General features: G+C 46.6%; 1 long non-coding RNA gene across 1 annotated transcript in view; it reads left to right on the plus strand.

The window, feature by feature from the left end:
• The first annotated feature begins 738 nt into the window (after window positions 1-738).
• LOC116864328 overlaps window positions 739-26,636 on the plus strand; it is a 52,381-nt gene continuing 26,483 nt past the window's right edge. The window contains exon 1 of the long non-coding RNA XR_004381994.1: window positions 739-879. This is a non-coding gene — a long non-coding RNA (uncharacterized LOC116864328). The remainder of the gene's footprint in view (window positions 880-26,636) is intronic.

Here is a 26,636-nt window from a genome sequence, read left to right on the forward strand (position 1 = left end):
AACAACGAAGTAAGTTGACAGTGTATTTCACTGGATTTATCCCTTTTCTTTCTCAGAAGGTATTTTGGCAGACAAAATTCTCATGAAGAAACCCCTTTCCAAAAAGGCACATTTAGATTTTCTTTCCATTTATTTCTACATTTGTATGCCTTAGTGATAAGCCTTCATACCTAAGGCAAAGTGATCACTATTTAGGATTAATAATAATAATAATAATAATAATTGTAGCAGTAGTAGTAGTAGTATATACTTGTACTACTGAGAAGAGTGGGTCAGTAATGTGTTCCTACTTTTGAGTCTCCTGATACTCTCCCAGTTTAAAATGTGCTGGGGAAAGTAACAGAACTTAGCAATATTCCTCTTCTTTATATGCTCCAAGAAAAATCATGAATTTCTTCCATTTGTGCAGTTAAGGATTTGCTGTTTCTGCAACTTTTATATTTGTCCTCAGCAGAAAGGGGTTTGGTCCAAATTACCTAGCCTGTGATTACTGGTGACAGATGTTCGCTCTTCCAGATTTTGGTTCTCATCTCAGCTTGGTCACAAATTATTTGTAGGACTGTGGGTCCCATGTACTGTGCTTTACTCATTAGTTAGAAGAGGACAATAGCACTGGGCTTACTTGCCTTGCAGATTACTGTAGGAGCAAATAAGATAAGCTACTTGGAGACAGGCAACCCCATCAGAACGCAAAGTGCTAAAGTCCGTTTCTCCTTGATTCTCACCCCAGGATTACCTGAGGCATCTGAAATCCTTGGAAAGAAGGGCCTTGCTGACTCCCAGCTCTGGGTGGTGGTGCCCAAGGCAGTTTGCCTCAGGCAGTCCCTCTGTGACTTCCGAAATCATCAGAGCAAGCAAACCTGAAATCTGGATCATCGGGTGAGTTTTTATCATACTTCTCTCACTCCTTTTTAAAATTTCTTGCATTTCAGGAAGTATCCCTGCCTTCTTTCTTTAGCTTTTGTCCCTAATAGCTTTCCTGAAGCAGACCTACAGTGTGCAGCAGCCAGGAACCAGGGACTAAGCTAACAGAAAAAGCCCCCAAGCCTTGACCTCTCAGCTAGCCACCCCCTAGGGCCCCTCTGGGTTGCACTTTTATTTTGGCCTTTGTGAACTGTGCAGAGCCAGGGCTGACCCCGCCGATCTGTGGATGTGTGGCCAAGACAGGTCCCAGTGTCCTGCCGGAGCTGTGCGTGTGAGGGGAGCCTGGGATGCAATGTGATGGCATTTGTGACAGGGTGAGGGAAAGAGATTGCTGGCTGGGCCTTCAAGGGGTGCGATTAGATTACAGCTGGAGTTGCCTGTCTGGCAGACATGGGAGACCTGGTCCTGTTCCTTTCGTATGCCGTGGAAGCCATATTTACGTGCTGGCCAGAGGGGTTCATGTCTGGAGCAGGGGGCACCAGCCCAGCGAGCGCAGAGCCAAGATACTAATTCCATAGTGCTGCCCGGAGCATTTGCTTTTTATCCTGGACTTTATTTCCTTACCTGGCTTTCTGCATCTGAGCTGATGTGTTTCCCCAGTGCTAAAACGTCTGGAGAGAAAGACTGCCGACTACCTGGAGTGTCGTCACTCTCAACCCATCTTCTTACCCCCTCCTCGCTTTCTGTGCACACACACATGCCCCTGCAGAGGTGGGAGCGGGGTGGTTTGGGGCAAAGACCTTGGGCTTTGGCTTCTGAGTCACCAGATTTGGATCTTTGCTTGGCTGCTTCTAGCTGGGTGACCTTTCACAAGTTAGTTAACTTCTCTGGGACTCAGTTTTCTCATCTGTGAAATGGAGGGTGTGATATATCAGATGTTGTGGGCTCAGATTTACATGAATACTTCCTGTTTCTAATATAATTCTTGGTACATAGTGTGTCTTCAATGAATGGCATTTCCCTTCTCTTTTTATTCTCTCATTTTTTGGTTTATTTTCTGTTAAACATATATAAGGAAAAACTTTTTGATGAGGAGTAAGAGATTCAGGTATATTTAGGATGAATTGTAATTATTATCCCAGCTGTCATCTTTAATCTCATTTGGTTCCCAAGGATCTGTAATGCTCGAGCAGGGTCTGGACCAGGGCTGAAGCTCACTGGATCAGGAGGAGACTCCAGATGGAGCCTCATGCATTCACCTGGGGATGAATAGTGACCTCCGTTAGGGGCCTGCTGGCCTGCCCCTTGCTCATTACGGAGCGCCGTCCCTCTCTCCGATCCTCTGTGTGGATCCCTCTTTGTGTTAGGAATCTGAAGGGTGGAAATGGGTTTTCCCCCACCAAGTCAGACATTTGTACGTATTTTTCAAAATTAAAAAAAAAATTAATACACTGGAGTTTCCTAAACTTTAGTTGTTTGTCATAATTAGGCAATATCTGTCTTAATTTTTTATTTAATATTTTAATTTAAATTGACTCACCTTTTTTTTTTTTTTTAATTTGGGAACTTATTTTCAGCCTGGACCTAAGTAATCCTATCTAAGAAATCATGGATTTCTCTAATGCGCAATGACTCTCAGGTCAAATGTCCCTTCTTTGGAAGCGTTAAGAAATTGAGGGAGAAACCCAGTTTTCTTTCACAAGAAAGAAGAAAAAATATATAATTTTACTAAGCAATGAAGAGCATGGACTGTGTTCAGGTGTGTGGCTTTCCATTATCTTTTTATGTGTGTATTTTACATTAGTGAGATCACATCATATACATTTTCTGTCCTGATATTTGTACTTAATATACAATTTCAAGCATTTCCCCCTGTCATCGAATACTCTCTTCAGACTTGGTCTTGGTGGTTTTACGTCCTGTGGTGGCCCAGGGAGGCGATTCAACCTCACACGCCCCTTTTGAACAGGTGGGTCCGATACCTGTCACCTTCAGCTTGAGGCTCAGAGATTTGTGCAGCCCATGGTTTGCTCTCCTCTGAAATGTCTGTGGTGGATCTCTATGACCTTGTTCGGGGTAGAGAACACGGTGACTCTCATCTGTGGTTGACTATATGGAGCTCTTGTGTGAGAAAGTGACATGAAACTCCAAACAAAAATAATATTATTTCCAATGAGTTGGGTTCTCCAAGCTAGAGAATCAGAGAACCGCCTCTTAGAGACCAGTCAAGAGGAGTCTTTTTTGCTGCCACCCTAGCTAGAATGTGTGATGACCAGTGATTCCACCTCCCGTTGTTTCTGGTTTGCTCTGGAATGTTCCTCTCTCCTTTTCCTCTGCATACAGTGGTTGGTAATTACGGTTCTATAGGGAGTCAGCTGTCTCAGGGGCTCCCTGAGGACATATTTCTGAGGCCCTACCCTTGCTTCTGAGTACCTCTGTGGCCCGGCCCCATTACTGTTCTTCCACAGTGGCCCAGCCCAAACTGACCTCATGGCTGCCAGCCTCTGTCTGCGTTGTCTGAGAGAGACAGCATGCCTCATGACCCGTCAGAAGGGACTGGAGTGTTCAGGGCCCTTCAGAGGCACAGCTGAGGAGCCGGGACAAAGCACAGAGTGTGAGGAAAGACATGACTGACGGCTAGGGATTGCTTGTCCATCAACTGGCAGCTCAAGAATCAAGGAATGCACTAAGTAGGACAGAGGAGGCCTGAGCTCTTTGCACCATCTCAACAAGCCCTAATTAAATGTCTTATGTGAGCAAAATGGCTGGAGACAGCAAGCCCGGCAGTTTCTCCTGGACGCGTGGCAGTCGCCACAGGAGCAGTGGCTGCAAGCTGTCCTGTGGAGGCGCCGCAGCCCCCACTGGGCCACTGGGTGTGTCAGCCTGTCAGAAATGAGGTCAGGAGCCTGGAGTTGGTGGCCATGGATCCTCCAGAGTGTGGGAGAAGCGTGGGAGAGGCCCCCACCATCCCAGGCTGTGGGACAGTGGTAAGACCAGTGATGATCCTTATGCCTGGAAGTCAAAGAAACAAACCCCCAAACTAGATGATTCCATGTATATTATCAGATCGCAGCCGAGACCAGGGAGACCAGGTTGGCATCTCTGCACGCTCAGGATTTCCATGGTGCTTCTAGAAAACGCATCTCTTCCCAGGCAGAACAGCGATCCGAGGTGTTTTTCATCAGGTCTCTTTCTTCCAGTTGCTCCGCGCTCCCCAGCTTTGTTCTGGCTTACACGCTGGGCCCAGGCCACCCAGGGGCAGTGGGCTGCTGATGGGGGCAGCCCCCGCAGCTGCTGCCTCCGAATTCTCCGGGATTCCAGGCCGGGCGCTGGGTGATTACACCGCTGTTATCTGGGATTAGCTATTTTCGCTCCCTGTATTTATATCATGGAAGCTGCAGCGTGATGCCGCCAGATGCCAACACAGGCAGACTGTGCCTTCCTCTGGACCCACCTGCTGTTCTGCTCACACCCGGCAAGGTGGCAGTTGGTGGGGACCAGACCTGCCAAACCCTCCGCCTCCGTGCCAAACGTGTCCGGTGGCTCACTGAGACCTAGGGGGAGCCTCGGCTCTGCAGGCAGCTCCGTGCAGGGGAGGCTGGACCCGAGCCTGGGGGAGGGGGCAGGGGCTGGCAGCGTTCCCCCGCTCAGGACGCCTGTCACTTCCCTAATCCCCTGAAGTCTTGGAGTCTAGGAACCCTCTTGCCCGCCCCCACCCCTGCTCCACTCCCACCCCATGTGTGGCTTTCCAGCTTGCACGTGAGGAGTGCTGAAGGGCCCTCATTTTAGGCTGCCCGGAAAAGCACCAAGTGCCCGAGCCTCCCAAACTGAAGTGCAGGGGGATTAAAAGGCACTGCTCTGTTTAACTGGGTCCATCTTTGTTTCCATCCCTTTTCTCCTCCCAGTCCTCCCCCCTCCCGCCCCCACCTTGGAGGAGGTGGGGAGATCTTAGCTTGTCAGGTCTTCTTTCAGGAAATGGAGAGGATTCTCGAAGGTATGTTATATCTCACTAGGATTGGACCAGATGACCTCAGCAAAGTGACTTAAAAATGCAGTCTGTTATTTAGTGAGTGGGGGGTTGCTCCCAGCCCTGCCATGTGCTGAGTGAGGCTTCTTTCTTGGTGCCTGGGAAAAGGTGGCTTACAGATACAGTCCCTCTCCCAGGTTAGAGTGGACAACACCAGGCCTTGGCCTCAAGCTTGGGAACTTTCAGACGGGGTCAGAAAGACTCCCTGGATTGAGGCAGGTGGAATTCTGTTCTAGCAGAATTCACTGGGGAGAGCAGCACATTGAATGTGGTCTTCTGTTTAGATGCCTGCTTGCGTTCCATGCGCCTGTGGTGGAGCTCCACTGCTGTCTGCACTTCTCTGCCCAGGCCCACCTGTCAGGGTAGGACTCTCCAAGGTGGCAATGAGTATCTTTCCCAGATGTGTATTAAACTGTCAAAAACATTAATAACCTGATTTAGCGTTTCCTAAACCTCAGTTGTTTGCCATAGCCAAGTGAGATCAAGAATGGGTAAACAGGTCAATGATGAGCTGGCATGAAAGAAAAGAAAAAAAAAAAGAATGTGTAAACACATACAAATAATGATAAAAGGACATATTAAGTATACAATATGTTTATTGAAATAATATTTTTTGAAATAGATGTACTTTGTTTTTACTTGAAAACTTATTTTAGCCTGGACCCAAGTAATAATATCCAATAAATCAGAGGTTTGAGACCCTAGCTGTATTTTATCTTAATACACATATCAGAAAGTCAATTTTGTATTTTATCTTAAAATTCTTTGAAATAAATCAGTATTTAGTAATTTTTAAAAATCCAGGTACTACCATGCATTGGAAAATGCTGGTCTAACTCGAAGAAATATGGAAAAGTGGGGAGAATTCAGGGAGCCCTGGTAGGCTGGTATGAAGTGGAAGGGGAGGGGGACATATCTGGATGGGGGCTGATTGGTGGGCGTGGGCTGTGGGGGGAAGGAGAGGTGGGCGTGGCAAAAGAGACACTTGTTGATGGACGGGAGAAGGTAGAGCAGCATCTTGTTTGAGGACTATCCATTCCTTAGGGTGGGAGGAGAGATAAAAGGAAAGCTCCAGCCCACTAATACAAAGGCTCTGATGGGGCTATCTTAACCTGGAATAGTGATTTTCCAGCGCCAGCTACACAATGGCATGTGCACATATTACCTATAAAAATTTATTAGGGACAAACCTCAGAGATGGGCCTGGGCCGAGGAGTTCCTATATCCCAAAGCGGAGGAAAGGAAAATACAATTCAGCCCTTACTCTATCCCACTTCAGTTACCCCTACTCATAAATGTGCCTAGAGGCCTCAGAAGTATCTGTGAGAGGAAGGGGTGAGATTTGTTGCTATCCCTTCCCGCCTCTCCCTCTCCCCTATTATATAAAAGAATTGAGCACCTTTTCATGTGTCTGTTAGCCACCTGGATGTCTTCTTTGGAAAAATGTCTATTCATGTCTTCTGCCCATTTTTTTTTAAAGATTTTATTTATTCACTTAAGAGAGAGAGACAGAGAGAGCACAAGCAGGGGGAGGGACAGAGGGAGAAGTAGACTCCCCACTGAGCAGGGAGCCAGATGCAGGACTCCATCCCTGGACCCTGAGATCATGACCCATGCCAAAGGCAGATGCTTAACCATCTGAGCCAACCAGGTGCCCCCTTCTATCCATTTCTTAATTGGATTATTTGCTTTTTGGGTGTTGAGTTTAATAAGTTCCTTATAGATTTTGGATACTAGCCCTTTGCCTGATAAGTCATTTGCAAATATCTTCTCCTATTCCATATATTGCCTTTTAGTTTTGTTGACTGTTTCCATCACTGTGCATAAGCTTTTTATCTTGATGAGCTCCCAACATCACTCATCATCAAGGAAATACAAACCAAAACCATGACGAGGTATCACCTCACACCAGTCAGAATGGCAAAAATTAACAACACAGAAGACAACAGCTCTTGGTGAGGATGAGGAGAAAGGGAAACCCTCTTGCACTGGTTGGTGGGAATGCAGACTGGTGCAGCCACTCTGGAAAACAGTATGGCGGTTCCTCAAAAAGCTAAAGCCAGAATTACCCAATGATCTGGGAATTACACTACTAGGTATTTACCCAAAGATACAGAAATACACATTCGAAGGAGTACATTTACCCTGATGTTTATAAGCAACATTATTGACAATAGTCAAACTATGGAAAGAGCCCAGATATCCATTGACTGACGAATGGATAAAGAAGATGTGATACACACACACACACACACACACACACACACAGTGGAATATATATGTATCCATATATACAATGGAATACTATGCAGCCATCAAAAAGAATGAAATCTTGCCATTTGCAATGACATGGATGGAGCTAGAGTGTATTATGCTAAGTGAAATAAGTCAGTCAGAGGAAGACAAATACCATATGATCTCACTCATGTGTGGAATTTAAGAAACAAAATGGCGTGTGTACATTCTGCCTATAAAAATTCATTAGGGACAAACCTAATAGCTACTCGATTGTGGAACTGAATCAGGAGTCCCTCTATACCTTGCTCTCGTGTTTTCCCATCTCATCCAGTGCTGTGTGCTCACAGTCAACAGTTGGATTGGATAGGCTGGTGTGGGGGGTGCTCTCTGTAGCTGGGCCATGGGACCAGGAGGCAGCTCAGCTCCACTAAGGCATCTGGGGCCCCAAGTTTCTTCTTCTTATTGGTCACCATGTCCGTGTCCCAGCTTGTGTGGTATGGGGGCAGGGAAGAGGGAAAGAAAGTGGAAGGCAGGCAGTTTTCTCTTGGGGGGGGGTGATGTGGAAGTTGCCCGCACCACATCTTCTCACCGTTGTTGGTGAGCACTTGGGCAGGGGCTGCTCCCCTAGCTGCAAAGGAGGCTGGGAAATGTGGTCTCTGCTTGGGCACCCGAGGGAAGGGCAGGGGTTCTGTGATTAAAGAAAGAAGGGATGTGATGAGCACTGGGTGTTATATGTAACTAACAAATTATCGAACACTACATCAAAAACTAATGATGTACAAAAGTGGCTAACTGAGCATAATAAAAAAAAAGAAGAAGGGAAAATGAGATTGGTAGATAACTAGTGGCTTCAGCCTGGGGGCTTTTATTTAAAAAGAATGGCTAAAATTGTTGGCTGTACAAGATTATTTTGTAGTCTTTTACTTTAACCAAACTCATAAAACTCTGTTACTGTCGGGGCAATGAAAAGGATGTAGTAGTAATGGTATTATCTCTATTTTCCTGTAATTATCTCTCAGTGAAATACCTTTTCTCACATGAGCAGCTGTAATGGAAGTTGTAACAACCAATTATTCAGTTTGGCAGCTTTGTCAAATGATATCCTTTTCACATACTTTGCTGGATGCTGGATTGGTTACAAAAGGAGCAAAGGACACAGCCTCTGCCCCGCGCCCCCCTTCCAAGATGACATTCATGCCAAACAGGGGGGATGAGAAGGGACCTCCCATCTGTATACTATCTACAAAGACATTGTGTCCTTGTTATGTACTAGGTAGGGATTTATTTTTTGTTTTCAAGGGCGCCGGACTAGCTCAGTCGGTAGAGCACGAGACCCTTATTTTTTGTTTTCAAAGATTTTATTTGAGAGAAAGAGAACGAGAGAGCACAAGCAGGGGGAGCAGCAGAGGCAGAAGGAGAAACAGGATCCCCTAGATTCTAGGATCCAGGCCCCGGGATCAGGACTTGAGCCAAAGGCAGACACCTAACCGACTGAGCCACCCAGGCACCCTAGGTAGGGATTATTAACACAGAAGAAACTGAGGCCAAAGAAGAGAAAGTATTTACTCAAGATCGCCCTTCAAGCTTGGAAATGGGAGAACCAGGTCAAACCGGTGTCTTGATTTCAAAACCACTGCACTTAAAACAGTTTTAACAATTTTGTCAAAATTATCTTACCCTATCCCCCCCAGTCCACCAAACTAATGGTGACTCCCCTCTCCCAGAAACAACATTTTCAACCTATTTATTATTGCATTTGTTTCAAAATAATATGCATCTCTTGATGCATCAGTTTGACCATTATTGCTTGTGCCCACTTAAATCTTCTTGTTCCCTTTCCCCCCAATATAATTTATCTCAGTATTTTATAAAGGCTTCATTCAGTACTTACATTATTATGACATTGTAAACATTATTCACTGCTGAATGTGATAGTGTACTATGGTTAAATTTCCTTTCTTGTATAATTTTTTAAAAAGATTTTATTTATTTTTTTGACAGAGAGAGAGAAAGATCATAAGTAGTCAGAGAGGCAGGCAGAGAGCGAGGGGGAAGCAGGCTCCCCGCTGAGCAGAGAGCCCGATGCAGGGCTCGATCCCAAGACCATGAGACCATGACCTGAGCTGAAGGCAGAGGCTTAAACTACTGAGCCACCCAAGCGTCCCTCTTGTATAATTTTTTTAGTTTTCTTCCAGTCTCTGATCAGCCATGCCCTGCTCTTCAATGGCTCTGTAAACATCTCCATATAATCATATAATTTTCTATGTGGTCACATCTATCAGGTAATTGATCACCAATAGTTTTCTCAAAGCCCTCCCTCCTTCTGTACAGCTGTTGGCTGTCCTGGCATTTCCTTTCACTGTTATCTGGGATAACTGTTTGCCTCTCTCTCTCTCATGTTGGTTCCTTTTCCCGCTGATCCTTTGCCTTCCTTTTTTTTTTTTTTTTTTGAGAATATTCTTCAGCAATTTGCTTAGAAAAGATGTACAAGAGGTGAATTCCTGAGATCTTGAAGGCCTAAAATGGCTTACTTTTAATCTTTTCATTGGATTTATAGTCTAGATGGATGTAGAGGCTGAAATGAATTTTTCCTAAAATTTTGAGGTCAGTTCTCCCCTTTTCTGTAGCTCTTGAGAAGTTGGGTACCATTTTTTTCTTGATCTCTTTGTATGTGACTTGCTTTTTTTCCTCTATGGATGCTTGTAGTATGTATTCTTTATGCTCACTGCTCTGAAATTTCAGAATAATGTTCCCTGGTACAGTTATTTTATCATTTACTGTGCAGGGAACTTCGTGGGCTTTTAAAACCTAGAGACTCATGTCTTATGATTTTGTGAAAGTTTCTTATATTTTTTTTGGTGATAATTTCCACCTCACCATTTTCTTTGCTCTCATCTTCTAGAACTCTTATTACTTGGATTTTCATTGTAGGCTTCTTGAATCAATTCTCTGATTTCTTTTTCATCTTTTCTCATCTCTTGTCATTTCTTTGATTTTCTACTGGAGGAGGGGATTTCAGAGGGATACACTTAACTTGATCCTCCAATCCTTTCATTGAAGAGTTTGTTTATTTCAGCAATAATTAAACAAAAAAACTATTCTGAGAAATTTCTTGTTCTTTGGCTTTTCCTTTTGTGTGGTATGCTACTCTTGTCTCATAAGATGAGTAGCTTTCATGGGAGCCAAGGATAGTAATTACTAATCTTTGAAGTTTTCTTGGGCTCTGAATCACCTCCGTTTGTTCTGAGTTTCTTCATTGCCTTCATATGTTTTGGTCTCTGTCCTTTATGGTCAAGATGTTCTTTAAGATTCTGGAAATCCTTGCCTCTCAGTTCATATTTAAATCAGAAGAAGCTGATTGTAAACTCTGCATGCTTTTGAAAAAATTGATATAATTCATATACACAAAATTTATCCATTTAGTGTCCAATTCAGTTGTTTTCAGTGTATCTATAAGGCTGTACAACCATCACCACTCATTCCAGAACAATTTTATCACGCCAAGGAGAAACCTTGTACCCGTTAGCAGTCACTCCCACTTTGCCCTCCTCTAGCCTCTAGCAACCACCAATATGCTCTGTCTCTATAGATTTGCCTATTCTGGGCATTTATGTAAGTAGAATCATTTAGCATGTGTTCTCTTGTGCCTGGCTTCTTTCACTTAGCATTGTTTTCAAGTTTCAGGCATACTGTAGTCTGAATCTGGACTGCGTTCCTTTTTACGGCTGAATAATATTCCACTGGATGGATAAATCACATTTTGTTGCTCTATTTAACAGTCGATGGGCTCAATATATTCTTTAAAGAGATTTTCAAACTATTCCTATTTTCACTCTTGTGCGAGAACACGTTGCATCCTATACCTGAGCCTTTTGGACAGTGTTATAGAATGAATTCTGGGTCCCTCCACCAGACCCTGCAAGCCCTTGAGTCTGACATCATTCCTCACTTTGGGTCATTTACATTTCTCCAAGTGGCTGTGGTTCTATACACTGGGGTTGAGGATCACAGGCATCTCCTGGTTTCATTGAAGATACATTTTGTGCATGTTTCTTCTTATCCTCAGGCTGCCTTGGAAGGGAGGGGTTTGTTCCACCATTTTGGAGCTGGAAGTCCACGCATACGCCTCTCATTAGGCTCTGCAGCTTCGTCTAAAGTACAGTTTGTGTCTCAGATGGTAAGTGCCAAAAAGAGGCATTCATTCAATCCATCACTCAACAGATATTTACTGATCACCTGTTACATCTGGGCGGTGAGCTAGGTCCTGGGGAGTTAGGGACCGTAAGAGACACGTCTCCCTACCACGTACAGTTCCACAAGAGCACATGTTAGGGAGAGATCTAGACAAGGAAACAGACAATTGCAGTACCATGGTATGTACTCAGATGGTAAGGTCAGAGAGCATGAGTACCCAGGGCAAGCACTTACCTCAGGCGTGGAATAAAGCTCTAACTTTCCAGAACACTTTCATACACTCACAAGAATTGGTTAAGTTCAGAGATGAGAAAGTAGCCCTCTATTGTGTCCCTCCTGCTGTCCAGTAGCATCTTCCTGTGGTGTGGAGAGAGCTCCCTGAGCCATCCCAGCTCCCTGCAGCCCCTGGGAGATAAAGATACTTAAAATGCAACTCTCCTCCTGTGGGAAGTGGGTGCAGGGCCAGGTCCGCCCCTGGATGCGGAGAGGATGCAGTGATGACTGTTGGAGGAGGGGTGTTCATGCTTCTAGGTGGGCCTGGCTCATGGGGTGCAGGCTGTGCGGACAGAAATGTGTTTTGAACCCAGCCCTGTTGGCCCCATTTATTCTCCAGTGCCTGTGTGTGCTAGAACAGGACAGTGACAGTGCAGAGATCCTGGGAGACACCAGGATGGAGGCCTCACTGTCAGGGAGAATGCGTGGGGGACAGAGGCTGAGAAATCAACCAGTGTCTCACACTGACATTTGTCACTTCCCAAAGGGCTCCAAACACAGCGTCCTTTTTCTTTTCAGTATCGTACCTGCCCTGTCTCTCCCCCTTTCCCCCCACCTGGTCAAGGTTAGACAAAGGGAGATCATTTTGCACAGACACTGGCCCAGGTCAGGAAGGAGGTGGCCCAGCTGGACCCCTGCACCCTTTTCTGGGCTTGTGGGGCTTGGGGTGCTGAGAGTGAGGGGGCCTGGCGGGGGCAGGTGGAGGGCTCTGAGGGCACAGGCACTCAGCTTGGAGGCACTGCCAAGTGAGAGAGGGCCCGGCTTCATTCTGTCTCTCTTCCAGGGCAGAAATAGACTTGGGGGAGGATGTATGTTGTGCGAGCCAGATTTAGCCAAATATATTAGGAGACATTTCTAATCATGAATGTCTTCATGAAGGAACAAGTTGCCTCATGCAGCAAGGATGGCCCCTTGGAAGTTTAAGCAGAGACCGGAGTTGTTACTGGTTGTGGGCCGGGTCACCTTGGTCTTTCCAAGGCTGGGCTCCATGGTCTCAACAGTGGCAATTCATATCTATGGAGCGCAGACCAGGTGTCGCTTCACATATATGACTTTACTTCACTCTCACAACAGCCCTCTGACATCGATGTTATTTTTAACCCATTTTACAGATGAAGACCCTGAGGTTCAGAGAGTTGCTGTGTTTTTGTCTTTGCTCTTTTTACCATCTAAGTGGCCTGGCCTCGTGAAAGACACTAGAGTGTCGTGGTTAAGAGGTTGGGCTCCGTGGGCTTGGACTCTGGAGGCTTATACTTCCCAGCTGAGTGGCCTTGGGAAAGTTCCTTCCTGACTCTGAGCTTTGGTTTTCTCACCTGTGAAACAGGTATGACGCCAGAGCCTCCCTTGCCAGAACTCCATCTAACACACAGACTGTAGCCAAAGCCCAGCGCACTCTGACCCAGGTTATGTCCCTTGAGAAGTCTTTTCTTTTGGCATATTTGCAGACTGGACGGCACCGTCTTCATGGGCTCTGCTCCCGTGAGTTCTAGGGAAATGTGGCTTAAACTCAACTGTTTGACCTTGGAGCTTTCACACGTAGACAGGACTCTGGCTTTAGGGCCAGTCGGGCTGTGTACACTCACTTGTTGATGCTAAGAGGCAGGAAACCCAGAGAGAAAGAGCAGCTGAAAAAGCAAAGAGTGGAAACCAGGACCCACGAGTATCTTCTGAAGACCTTCCCCTCCACAGCCTCCTGCCAACCAAACACTTGGCTTTAATTCCAGCAGGCCAAAGTGCCCAGATGTCGTTTCTGCTGCCATTGGGATGAAGACAAGGGTCTCTGGTGGAGCTTTTTGCCCTTGCTTGGTGTGGAAAGCCAAATCCAGGTTCTTCCCTCCCTAGGGCCCTTCTGGGTGTCCTCTGGCTACGAGTGTGGCAGAAGGAGCACGGGCTTTGGGAAGGGACACTTCGAAGTTCACACCTTAGACATCAATAAACTGTGCAACTTAAGGCAAATGCCTTCTCACTGCCTCCATTTTTCATCTCTGAAAGGAGGAAGGTAACACCTACTATCTCATGAGGTTTCGTGCACTGAGTAGAGGAACATATGTGAAGTGCCCGGTGTTCTTGGCACCTAGTGAATGGGTATGCTTCATAAATGGCAAATTCTTCTGATGATGACCCAAGCAAGAGAGAGGCCAGGTCTGCTCCAAATAAGGAAGCACTATTCCAGAATACTACCTCCTTCCATTGTCTTCCATTCTCCTCCCCTCATGTTGAGATTCAGCTTTTCTACAGGAAAGAGAGCTAACCTATGAAACACACACGTTCTTCTTTTCCAGTGCGCTTGAACGAACCATGGAGCAGTGCTTGTGCCCTCCTACTGGCTGCACGTTTTCTTAGCTACTCTCTAGAGCCCACTTGTATCTTAACCCACAGAGGTTTAGAAGTGACTTCAGGGGCCAGAAGCTCCAGGACTGTGGCATTACCTACTCTGCATGTTTTCTGCTCCACTGTGCTGCACCAACACCCACTAACAATCCTGGGGATTCAAAAGGGACTTAAAATATAAATGCCAGAGTATCTGAAAAAGTAACTTGTGGTCTGGTTACCTCAACAATTCCATTTATATTTCCATTTCTTTTGCCTCTTTCCTACAAGCATATAAAATTTTCAGCTGGCTGCCATATATTGGACAAAATTTGCATCTTCTCTCTGTTTATAAAATTGTCCCAAGTTGCTGGATAATATTCATCCTTAGGATTCAACATGTCCATTCAAGCGGATGTACCGTGATTGACTTAGTGATCGCAGGCATTTACATTGCTTGCAATTTTTTGTTATCCATAGCTAGGTCTGTGAAAGTGCGCATAGCTCCCCATGCATGACCTTGCCTTATTTTTGGTCTCCTTATCTTCTGACATCAGCTAGTACCACTTTTAGGGTTAGCATGTTTCGTACACTTACGCACAGGTAGCATTAGCCTGTTTCTACTTTGCCTCTAGAATCACGCTCGGAGAGTAAAGAGTGGCCCAGTTTTGCGTCTGTGATTTGGCCGTTGAGGCTGGAGAATTGAGGAGACTGGGAGCCCGCCCAGCAGGTTGAAATCCAAAGCTCAATGTTGCCTCCAAGTGAGAATACTTGGAACTACAGGCTTTGGAGGGACGGTCGGTGCCTTGAATGAGGGGTGCTTTGGTTTCAGATGTAGGGTTCAGGGAGGAGCAGGGTGTCCTCTCCAATTTTGAGGAGACACTGATCTGGTTCAGGGAGGGACCTGGAACAATCAGAGGACAGTCACCAGGCTGGAGACGTTCTGCATTCAGTTTTCATTCTGTTCGGCTTTATGGTTGATTTCCTTTCCAGAAGAAGGAGATAATAACAATGGTAATGAGTATGGTCACTATTTTTTTTTAAAGATTTTATTTATTTATTTGACAGTCAGAGATCACAAGTAGGCAGAGAAGCAGGCAGAGAGAGAGGGGAAAGCAGGCTCCCTGCTGAGCAGAGAGCCGGATGTGGGGCTCGACCCCAGGACCCTGGGATCATGACCCGAGCCGAAGGCAGAGGCTTAACCCACTGAGCCACCCAGGAGCCCCAGTATGGTCACTATTAATTAAATGCCTGTTACATGCCAATCTTTTTGTTAGGTGGTCTGTGTATATCAATGCTAAGTTTTATAACAAAGCCCTTATAGCTGCTATTTTGCCCATGAGAGAACTGAAGTTCAGAGAGGTCAAGTCTTTCACCTAGAGTCACCCAGGTGTCAAATGTGGGAGCCAGGTTCAAAGTCAGATCGGTTGGGTTCTAAAGCCCTGCCCATTTTATTAGGTCAGGCCCATCTGCTGACGAACCTGTTAGGGCAGCACTCACCCAAGGCCAGGTCGGATTGGCAGATCCCAAGGTCATGCTGTTGCCTTTGCAACTCCACGATCCTGCTTTTCTCCCAGAGCTCTGTCTCACAGGCTGGGAAGCTCCATTTTCTATGTCAGCAGCCCAGAGGGCTTTCCTAGTTGGAACTGTAGTACCAAGCACCAAGACTTCAGTACCCAGTGACCCTGTCCTGGTTGCTCAAAGGCGGACACCAAAAATCAAATGGTCCCAGCTTCCTGGTAGCTCAGGGTGCCTTGGGACCTGTGGTCCATTGTGGAGTTTCCCACCCTGCCCTGGAGAGAGAGGGGCATCGTGGAGCTCACTGCTGTCAGGTGCCCTCCGCCCTTGCCCTGGGGGCTTAGGAGGGAGAGCCAGCTGCAAGCCCCATGTGGCTGCTCTCCTTCTCCTTTATAAACAGTATTGATTAGGTTAAAACTAAAAACACATGAAAAAGGAAAAGCAAGCAAAAAGTCTCCACAAATCCTGATTTCCAGACCACCCCTGTTAGTTAAATTAAAAAAAAAATCAATACCTTCCAATGGCAAAAACATAATTCAAACAGCACAGAAAGGCAGAAAAAAATAAAGCTCCTTCTTCTAGAGGTAGGTTTCAAACAGCTACTTGGATTTCCTTTAAGAAGTTCTTTTGTATAGGTAATATTTATAGTTATTTACATGTATTTAAAATTTACACAAATGAGGCACACTATGCACATGTTGAACGCTCTGCTTTTTCTCATTCCATGTATGTTGGGGACTTTCTGCATCAGCAGGGGCTGCACAGGGCTAAGCTCTACCTGCCCTGATGGTTTTAAGCTGCCCCCTAATGGCAGGCACTGATATTTTGGTTATTCCAGGGTTTTCTGAAGCAAGTCCAGTATAGTGACCTAACCCCATCAGCAGGTACAGGAATGAACCTGCTTGGAGGGGCTGGGCGGGGCCCTCTGGTGAAATCTGCTCTCCCAGCCGCAGCCTCCTGACCCGGCCCTGCAAGCCTGGGGTGGGTGGAAGCCAGGAGATGCTGAACTGCTGCCCCCTTGTGGCCCGGCGAGGTGGAACCTCTTGCTTACAGCGTGTGTCCCAGAAAAACTGAATCCCCCCTAAATCTTCTCCAGGAAACCTCATCTCATCAGCCCGTTCTTGGTGTGAAGGAGGGAGAAGGAGAATCTTCGGTCCCTACCTCTCATGGCTCACCCATACCTGTGGCTGAATCGAGAACCGCTCTTGGAACAAGGATGCTCTGGGGCTATGGTGCATGGGAGGGAATGCTTGGCAGTGACTAGGCGCGGGCAGGGTGCCTGGTTTGGGTGTTGAAAACCATCTCCCTTGCTCGCAGATGCAGAGATCTTGTTGGAGTCAGGTAGACCTGGGTCTGTGATCGACCTACTGTTTATTCATCCATTCATCCATCCAATCATTCGAAATTACGTATTGAGTGCCACTGTCTTGAGTGCTAAGCTCTGTGACCTTGGATGAGTTACTTCACCTCTCTGAACTTTAGTTTCCACATCTGCATATTGAACATACTGACATTTGTTTTTTATTTTTATTTTTTTAAAGTTATATATATATATTTTTAAAGATTTTATTTATTTATTTGACACAGAGAGATCACAAGTAGGCAGAGAGGCAGGCGAGAGAGAGAGAGAGAGAGAGAGAGAGGAGGAAGCAGACTCCTTGCTGAGCAGAGAGCCTGATGTGGGACTCGATCCCAGGACCCTGAGATCATGACCCGAGACGAAGGCAGAGGCTTAATCCACTGAGCCACCCAGGTGCCCCTAAAAGTTATATTTTTAAGTTATCTCTATCCCCCCAATGTGGGGCTTGAACTCACAACCCTGAGATCAGGAGACTCATGTTCTTCTGACTGAGCCAACCAGGCACCCTTAAGCATACTGACATTTAAACCATGATGGGAAGAGTAAATGAAATAATGTAGGTGAGACACCTGGTGTATAGTAAGGACTCAGTAACTGATATTTAGTGGATCTGAGAATTAGCAGATGCCTCATGTTCCAGAAGCTTACATTTTAGTCAGGGGGACCTGACATAGGTACATAAAGCAGTCAGAAACTTCTAGCAAGCACAAAATACTGTAAGACCATTGTGTGTGCATTTGTGTGTGCACATGTGTGTCCAAACTGTAGGTCTGTGGGCTGAGGTGATGCAAAATCGGTGGTGGCGAGGTGGGGGGGTTGTGTGGGTAGACTGGGGTGGGCTTCCTGGAGATACAGGAAGCTCTTTAGTCAGGCTTTGAAGGATCGGGATTGCTGGAGAGAAAAGACAGTGTGCCAGGAAGAAAGAACTGTACAACACAAGTCCTTTCTTCCACAGAAGTGCCACACCATGGTCGAACTTGCCTCTCCAGCCTGTTAGCCACTGGATTGCCCCCAAAACAATGGCGGGTCCTGTCAAGACCACTTGTTTCCTGGGGCAGTGAGGCAGCCAGCCTCTGCCAAACTCAGAGTCAGTTGCAGCCATTTCTTACTGCCCGAATCTGCCAACTGGTCACTAATGCTCACAGCAACTTTGCCCCAATAGCCCCCCTGGGAACCCAGGCAGACTTTGTTAGATTAATTGCAGAGGACAGTTCAAGGGTTCTGATTTAGCTAAAGATTACTGAGCACTTTCTCTGTGCCAGGCATTGTGCTGGATCCTACCCATAGCTGTAAGGTGGAGCTATTACACTCATTTTCAGAGGAAGAGACTGAGGGTCAGAGTGGATAAATGACTTGCCCAGGACCACAAAGCTAATAAATGTAGAGTCAAGATTCTAACCCAAGCCTCTGGACTTACTGGCTTCCCCCTCTATTTCCTGTCCTCTCCCATATTCTCTCCTGGAATTTAGGTCTAGATACAAATCAATTCCTCATAATTGGGTCTTCCTTGTTGTTGGCCCTAGTTTCCCTCCCCATGGGGCAGACATAAGTGGCCTCATCCCATCCAGAATGATTGGAAGGGACTTAGGAAAACCCCAGGGACTTCCCTGTCTTGAAGATGTAACCCTAGGCACAAGCTCTGAGTTTCAATCCTGGAGTCTTTTAAATAACTATACACACACTATTATGGTAAATCATGGTATCTTTGTGGGTCACAGGGATAGTTTTCATTAGTTTGTGATGTTTACCTTAGGTTTCTTCACTTTTCTTAGTAAATACATTTTTAAAAAGCAAAATAACTTGAAAAAAATCAAAGAAAATGAAAGGACTCATAATTTTAACAGCCCTTCTGACTCTAAGAATCAGCCATATAGAAACCTCCCTGCCTCTACCCGGCTCCCCAGTCCTTGGGGCGACCTGAATTACAGGAACAGGGGATACTCCTGGTAGCTCTGTTGTGTCAGCAAAGAAAATTGGAAGTGACATCCATCTACAAAGGACTGCTTGAAAATAAAACAAAACGCTGTGGCAACATTAGTAAGAATATAGTAGCATATGCCAACATAGAAGGACCTCTAAGATAAGTACAGAAGGTAGCTGTCATGTGCACCTGATTCCAGTGTCATAAACAATATACCATGTGTAATTTCTGGTTTTGTGTATGGAAACAGTGACTTAGTTGAATATGCACCAAATTACGTATGGGCATGTGGGGCATTGTTCATTTTCTATACTTTTAATATTTCTCTAATTTAAAATTCTGCATCAGGTGAGAGGCCGGCCTGCAGTGTCTGCTGGCCAGTGCAGGCAGGCGGTACCCATCCTGGGGGGTACGGAGACGTGGTGGGCGGGGCCTCGGGGTATACAGGTTCCCTGGCTGTGTGAGCAGAAGGGTGGAAGGTGGGGGGAGCAGCTGTGAGATAGGCTGTTGGTTGCATGGGGTTGGGGCTGCTTCTCTTCTACATATTCTGGCAGACTACAGGCCGAGACCGCCTGTGCAAGGTGGCTCCCACATCTGTGAGGTACCTCGTGGTTCACCAAGCTTGGTTCCTGCCTCCTTTTCATGCAGACCCCCCACAACCCTGCGGCACAAAAGTTATCATCTCTGTTCAATATATGAGAAAACAAAGGCCCAGGGAGATAAGTGACTTGTTCAAAGTCACACGGCTGCTGGTAAAGCCCAGACTGGAGCCCAGATCCTTGGGCTGTGGGATTGTCAATAGTGTTTTATACACTTAGGGTTGAGAAGTTCAATGCAAGTGCCGCAGACTCAGCTCAATCCAGTTTAAGAAAGAAAGAGGGGCAGAATATAGTAAGTTACAATGCTGAAAACTACAAAGATTAGGGTTTCAGGTACAGCCGTATCAGGGTGCTCAAAAGCTGTTAATAAAGATCTGCCTTCTCCGTCTCTCAGTGCCTCTTTTCCTTGTCCTGGCTCAAACCTCAGGAGGGCTCTTTCCACAAGGTGGCAAGGGCAGTCCTCAATTTCTTTCCTTAGAGCAACTCAGACTGAATCCCAGTGAAGCCAGAGCTGGGACCAGTGAGTCAGGAATATTATTCTGCATCAAGTCTCCAAAGTGGTGGCGCAGAGAGTTGCTTTGTTTGGTCCGCACAGTGTTTTCATTTACTAATTTATTTCACATTTAAATATTCACATTTATTTATTTTGCAGTGTTTAAAAAATTTTTTTTTGTATTTTTAAGATTTATTTATTTATTTGACAGAGAGAGAGAGAGACAGAGAGAGGGAACACAAGCAGGGGGAGTAGGAGAGGGACAAGCAGGCTTCCTGCTGAGCAAGGAGCCCAATGCCGGGATCCTAGGACCCTAGAATCATGACCTGAGCTGAAGGCAGACGTTTAACGACTGAGCCACCCAGGCGTCCATGCACAGAGTTTTTAAAAACTTTGGGTTAGTTGTCAACATTTCAAAATCAGATTTCATGTTAAATTCATATTTCCAGCTTCTTTTGAAAAAAGAAAAACGGAGTCCTCATCCCTTCAACATTGGCTGGTGGCTGCCCCATCCAGGCTGGGTGTGCACACCACGATCCTCACCGCTCCGTCTTGTCTCCTGTCCCTGCTCTGCTTCACTCATTCACTGAAGTATGCGCCATAGAAATAGTAGTTAATCGTATAGACTTGAGCCAGAGAGTCTGGGTTTGAATTCTACCTACTGGTTGTGTAACTTAGACAAGTTAGTTGACTGTTTGCTGCCTTAGTTTACAAACCTGTGCAATGGGGACAATAAAAGCATCGATCTCATGAAGCTGTGTTGAGAGGCTTAAATGAGTTAATATATAAAATGTGTCTGGTGCACTGACCACATTTTAGAAATGTTAATTATTATTATCATTGCTCGGTGGCTGTAAATATTTGCATTTTTTTTTGGACTGCCGCTTTCCCCTTATAGTGACACACATTTTTTTCCTTCTTGAACCATGAAACTGTCTCAATCCAATCTGATAGATAGAAGGGTTTGCAGAGAGGGTTAAGAACTCATCCGAGATGTTGGCCAAAGCCAGGCAAATGGAGAAAGGATGGCAGTGTGAGCCTCCCACCCTGGCTGTGCCTTTGGGGGCTGCCGTTCCCGGCCAGGAGCCTGCAGTGACCTGGGAACCATGGAGCCAGCTGTCACTCAGCGTCCCTAACACCCTGGCCTGTCAGGTGGAGCCCAGCCCCTTCTGCTCAGCACCAGACACCTTCGGACCCTGGTGGCGGGGGGGAGTCAATGGCACCAAAGGCGTTTATCTGGGCCGGCTCTCCTGCTGCTCAGCTGGCCTGCTCAGCCTGCTCTGGACAGGCTCAGATGACAGAGGCAGAATTTAGAGCCCTTCTGGATGGCAGCTGGGATTCAAGCTGTCAGCCGGAGGCGAGTCGACACAGCCGGGCTGCGGAGCCCAGGCGGGCGTGCGGAAGGGCAGGAGGTGACGCTGTGCAGGTCTCCCGCCCCTGCGCTTTCTTCTATTTATAAGTCCCCTTGATAATAGGGCACATTCATCCCCCTGCAGGCCACTAATTGCTCTGGAGCGAAGGGATGACAGCCTAATTATTCACTTCACGAAAATTAAAGTTGGGCCGTGTCAACAAAGTCCATTCGCTGTCACCCAGATGCAATCCGTTGTCCTTCACTGGGGCAAAGGGCAGTTGGAAAAAACCCCCAGCCCCTGGCCTGCTTCCAGCGCGAGCAGACTTTTATTTTCTGGCCTCAAATGATCTCTGGGAGGTTCTGCTTCGAGGAGACAGAATGCCTCTTCCTCCCGGCCATAAATTGCCGTCAGCCGGTCACTGCTCCCTTGATAGGAGGTGACATTTTGGTCCCCGGAAATGAGGCATCTGAGAGAAGGAGAGAGATAAAAACCCAGCAACTACGGGGCCCAGCTCAGCCCACGGATATGTTTTATTTGGCTAGTGGAGTATTTAAGTACTTAAAAAAAAAAAAAGAAGAAAAGAAAAAACTTAAAAAAACCCAAGTTAACATTCGCGTTACATAAAATTAAACATTTTGAAATGTACAATTAAGTGGCATTTAGTATATTCACAATGTTGAACCATGTCTATCGGGTTCCAAACAACATTCCTCACCCCAGAAGGAAACCCCAGTCACTCCCCATTCCCTGTTCCCGCCAGACCCTGGCAGCCACCGCCTGCTTGTTATCTGCTAGTCTGGATAGTTTACATAAATGCAACCATGTAACAGGTGGCCTTTTGTGGCTGGCTTCTTGGCACTTTGCATCATGTTTTCGAGGTGAACCCATGCAGCGGTGTGTATCAGTACTTTATTCCTTTCAAGGCTGAATAATTTCAGAAAGATCTGAATTAGTTCATGACAGCCTTATTGAAATATAACCTACATACCATCCAGTTCACCCACTGAAGCAGTCAGCTCCATGCATTTCGTGACGGCGTGCACGATTCACAGAGGTGTGCAACCATCAGCACAATTAAATGAACTTTGAACATGGACAAATCAGGAGATTTCACAGAGCGCCTTGGAAAACCAAGAGATGTGGTCACAGCAAGCCCCAGTCACAGCACAGTCCTGCAGCCCAGCCCTCTAGATGACACTTATGCTCCCTCCTTCTTGTGTGGAAGCAGCCGCTTCCCTCATTTGCTTACAGCCTGGTCCTAGAGGCATATGAGTGTGTGAGCCTGTCCAGTGCCCAGCACGGGCAGATGAAGAAACCAAGAATCGGCCAGGCCAGGCTGCTTACTCAAGGACATGTGAGATGAGCTGCGCATAGAATGCTGGCTTTCCAGCTCTCAGCTCCACATTCCTCCCACTGCGGCGTGGCTCTTTCCACAGGTGTGGAAGCTCATTGTCTGACTCTCTGTCTTAAGGGAGGTGTCACCCTGTTTGTAATAGCTTTTACACCATGTTATTTGATTAACGTGGGCATTGAGGATGACTGCCATTTCTACCCTCCTCTGGTAACTACGTTCCAAGCTGGAGCTTGGGTTCATGGCTTGGGTGGGGCAGGCCGTGAGCACCCCTGTTGTAAGGGAGTGCTTATAACTTCCCAAACTGACAGTCAGACTCTTGCCATGGTGTTTGAATCAGGGCTGAGGAACTTTTGTTCGATTATTGGGAAAGAGAAGCTCCTTCCCAGGTAAGGGTCCTGAGATGGCGAGAAGCGAATGGAGGTCTACGGAGGGCTGTCTTACTACCTTGTAGAAAAAGTCTATCTGAGACTTGAGCCAGTTTAGGGGAAAGACAAGCTGAGAGATGGAGAAAGCAGATCTTCAGTAACATTTGAGCACCCAGATAAAGCTGTACCTGCAACCCTCATCTTTTCAGTTTACAGTGTTGTAACCTAATATATTTTGCTTCTCTTTTTTCTTAAATCAGATTGAGCTGGGTTTCTGACACTTGCATTGAACTGCTCAATCCTAAGGGTATGAAACACTGTTCATGCAAAGAATGTTTATTGAGCACTCACTCCATATCAGTGTTTTCACATACATGAGATCATGTGAGGTTAGGTAGCTACAACTATTTCTCATGTAGAGGACAGAATGGGAGGGTTAGGGAGGTGACTTACCCAGAGGTACTGAGACTGTGAGTGGGTGACCTGGGCTTTCAACCTCAGGTTTGAAGCATGTTCTTACACCACAGCGCCCCAGTGCATCATGATAAACATTCGCCATTTTCTAGAGTTTAAGCGTATTTTCTGCCCCCACCCCCATGATAAATTATGGAAAAGTTGGAATATATAGAGAGTATACGAAAAATTCTACCACTCACAAATAACCCTCATGAACAATTTAATGTCTATAATGTATCCAGGTTTTTATTTATTTATTTATTTATTAATTTATTATTATTTTTTATTGTTATGTTAGGCACCACACAGTACGTCATTAGTTTTTGATGTAGTGTTCCAAGATTCATTGTTTACATATAACATCCAGTGCTCCATGCAGTATGTGCCCTCCTTAATACCCACCACCAGGCTAGCCCACGCCCCCTCCCCTCCTCCCCTCTAAAACCCTCAATTTCTTTCTCAGAGTCCACAGTCTCTCATGGTTCTTCTCCCACTCTGATTCCCCCCTTCACTTTCCCTTCCTTCTCCTAATGTCCTCCGTGCTATTCCTTATGCTCCACAAGTAAGTGAAACCTTATGATAATTGACTCTCTCTGCTTGACTTATTTCACTCAGCATAATCTTCAGTCCCATCCATGTTGAGGCAAAAGTTGGGTATTCATCCGTTTTGATGGCTGAGTAATATTCCATTGTATATATGGTCTACATTTTCTTTATCCATCTGTCTGTTGAAGGACATCTTTGCTCTTTTCACAGTTTGGCTATTGTATGTCAGGTTTTTAAAGTACAATTTTGTGACATATGCAAGTTTATATAGAAAATATTAGAGGTCAGCTGGTATGTACAATTTCATATTCTGCCTTTATTATTTAAAATGATGTTGTAAGAATGGAGACAGCTTTCCTTCCATGTGTTTCCTCCTGGGTCAGAGGAAAGAGGCAGCTTGCTAAAGGCTTTGGGGTAGACTTGGGGCTGACTGGCCATAGGCTGGCATCGAGCCCTGTGTGACACCTCTGCGGGCTCCCGGGCAGCCCCTTCCCCGCCTGGGGTCTGGCAGACCCGCGGGGACTGCACTGAAGGGCCGGTATCCCCTGGTCTATACTGGACTCTGCCCAGCACGGTGGGAGACCAGGGGGGCAATTTGGGGGGAAGACTTCCGTTACTGTTAACTACGCGGGCAGGTTGCGTTGTAGTGGAGTCAGAGCAAATGTGCGTCTCAGGCGGAGGTGGAGCCTGCTGTGCCCGGAGCAGCGTTGGTTATGCTCTTGGTGTGACATTAGGGTCACCTCCAGACCAAGGAAGCGCGGAACCTTTCTCCCTTTGCCCACTTGGTCGAAAACACGCCGTGTTCTCTGTGGCCGCCAGGTGGCGCTATGGAATAGGAAACGAATTCGCGCTCTAGCGGCGGAAGGAGAAACCGAGGCAGAGCGAGATGAGATCTTCCAAGAAGAGAAGGAAGCAAGCTGACAATGTCCAGCTACTGAGGGTGCACCATGTAGGGTGAGGAGGGAAGGTGAGATCCCAGACAGAAGTGGGAAAGTACTGAGGAGGAAAGATACAGCGGTAATGAATTAATGAACATGTCCTCATGGGAATGAGAGGCAGCGGAAGTAGAGGCAATTCCTGTGGGTTGTGGGGTCAGGCAGACTGGGTGTGGATCCATGTTCAGGCACTTACTGGTGTGATCATAGCAAGTCACTCTGTTTCTGAGCCTGAGTTTCTTCATCTGTAAAAGGTAAGTGAGCCTACCTCTGGGCTACAGGGCAGATGAGAAAAGGTTGAAGGGGGCTCTTGTCTGGATGGCTCCCATTGGCTGCCTGCTGGGAAGGGGTGATTAGCTCAAGGTTCTCCACAGTGTTTCTGCCCTCTGTGTGTTCACTGGAGCCGGAATGGTGTCATTTTTGCACAACGCCTGTCCTGCTGCGTCATACATAGAATTTGCCCATCGCATTGTGTATTATATTGAATCAGCTGGGTGAATGTAAAGTACAGAACATGACCATGGGTTTCAAGTTGTGAGGTGGACAGTGGATCCTGGCCATCAGATGAAGGCATCAAGGAAGGATTCGTGGAGCATGTGAGGCTTAGAAACAGGGGAGGACTGAATAGGGAGATGCTAATCCCAGTGTTCTGGACTAGGGAGCAGCATGAGCAAAGGCCCTGAGGTTGAGTGGGGGGACTGGATGCAGTGCAGGATGGAGCTGCCTTGCTGGTGCTGGGAAAAGAGTGAGGAGCTGGAACAGCTAGGATGGTGAAAGCCAGAGGAGCCTAGCTGTGAAGTGCTTGGACTTGAGTTGGTAGGTGCAGGCAAGCCACTGGGCAGTCAAGTCCAGGACACCTGTCCCTGGGCTAGTCACCAAATTAAGCTAGTCTTGGTTCTAGACACTCTTGCCTTGCCCAGAGGCTTAGGGCCTAGAGGGGGGCTGCTGTCAGTATAGGCGCCTGCCGGGTCTGAAGGGTGTCATTGCTGGCAGGTGGCATGGATGTCCAGCTGAGGTTCAGGGTCTCTTGCTCTCCCTCGTCTGCAAGAAGGGAGGAAGAGAGGTTAGGGGGCTGTTCTGAGGTTTGAGAGCCCCAGCAGACCGCTTCCAGGAAATGGGAGTGACTACAACAGCCTTCCTCCTTGTGGTGTATGGGACAAGGAGCCAGGACTTCAGGTCCAGGGGCCCCTGACCGGGTGGGTGCTCAGTAGGCCTGTGCAGCCCGCAGAGCTCTGGGACCAGGAATGAACTGGAGGATAGCTGTGTGCTGGGAACAGGCAGCTCTTGGGGGCTGAAGTTAGCGTGCACCTGCTTTGTGCCAGGAACCCAGACATTATCTTGTCTAACTGTTTTCACGCCTGGTGACTTAGGTACGAATTTACCCTATTTTATGGCTGAAATGGGGCTCAGAGAGAGTAAGTGACTTGCTCAAGTCACACAGCTAGTGTGTGACCCAGGCCTGCCTGTTCCAAATCCTTCTTCTAACATTATAATAATGACTTTGGTAACAATGGTCACACACACACACACACACACACACACACACACCCCCAGTGATCTAATAAGAGTTTTACGAGATATAATTTATACCCCATAGAATTCACCCATTTAAAGTCTACAGTTCTTCCATGACAGTTTATATTTGCATGGTATTATTTTTCCAAAAGTGCTTCCCCATCTAGATATTGTGTTAGTAACAGCTCTGACACCTAGCACTTTAAGATGTGAGGAATGCAGAATGCAGGATGGCTGGGCAGCTCAGTCGGTTAAGCGTCTGCCTTTGACTCAGGTCATGATCTCAGGGTCCTGGGACTGAGACCCACCTCAG

Source organism: Lontra canadensis, unplaced genomic scaffold (assembly GCF_010015895.1).
Source record: "Lontra canadensis isolate GAN:19392208 unplaced genomic scaffold, GSC_riverotter_1.0 scaffold5, whole genome shotgun sequence".
In the NCBI taxonomy this organism is placed as follows: Eukaryota; Metazoa; Chordata; class Mammalia; order Carnivora; family Mustelidae; genus Lontra; species Lontra canadensis.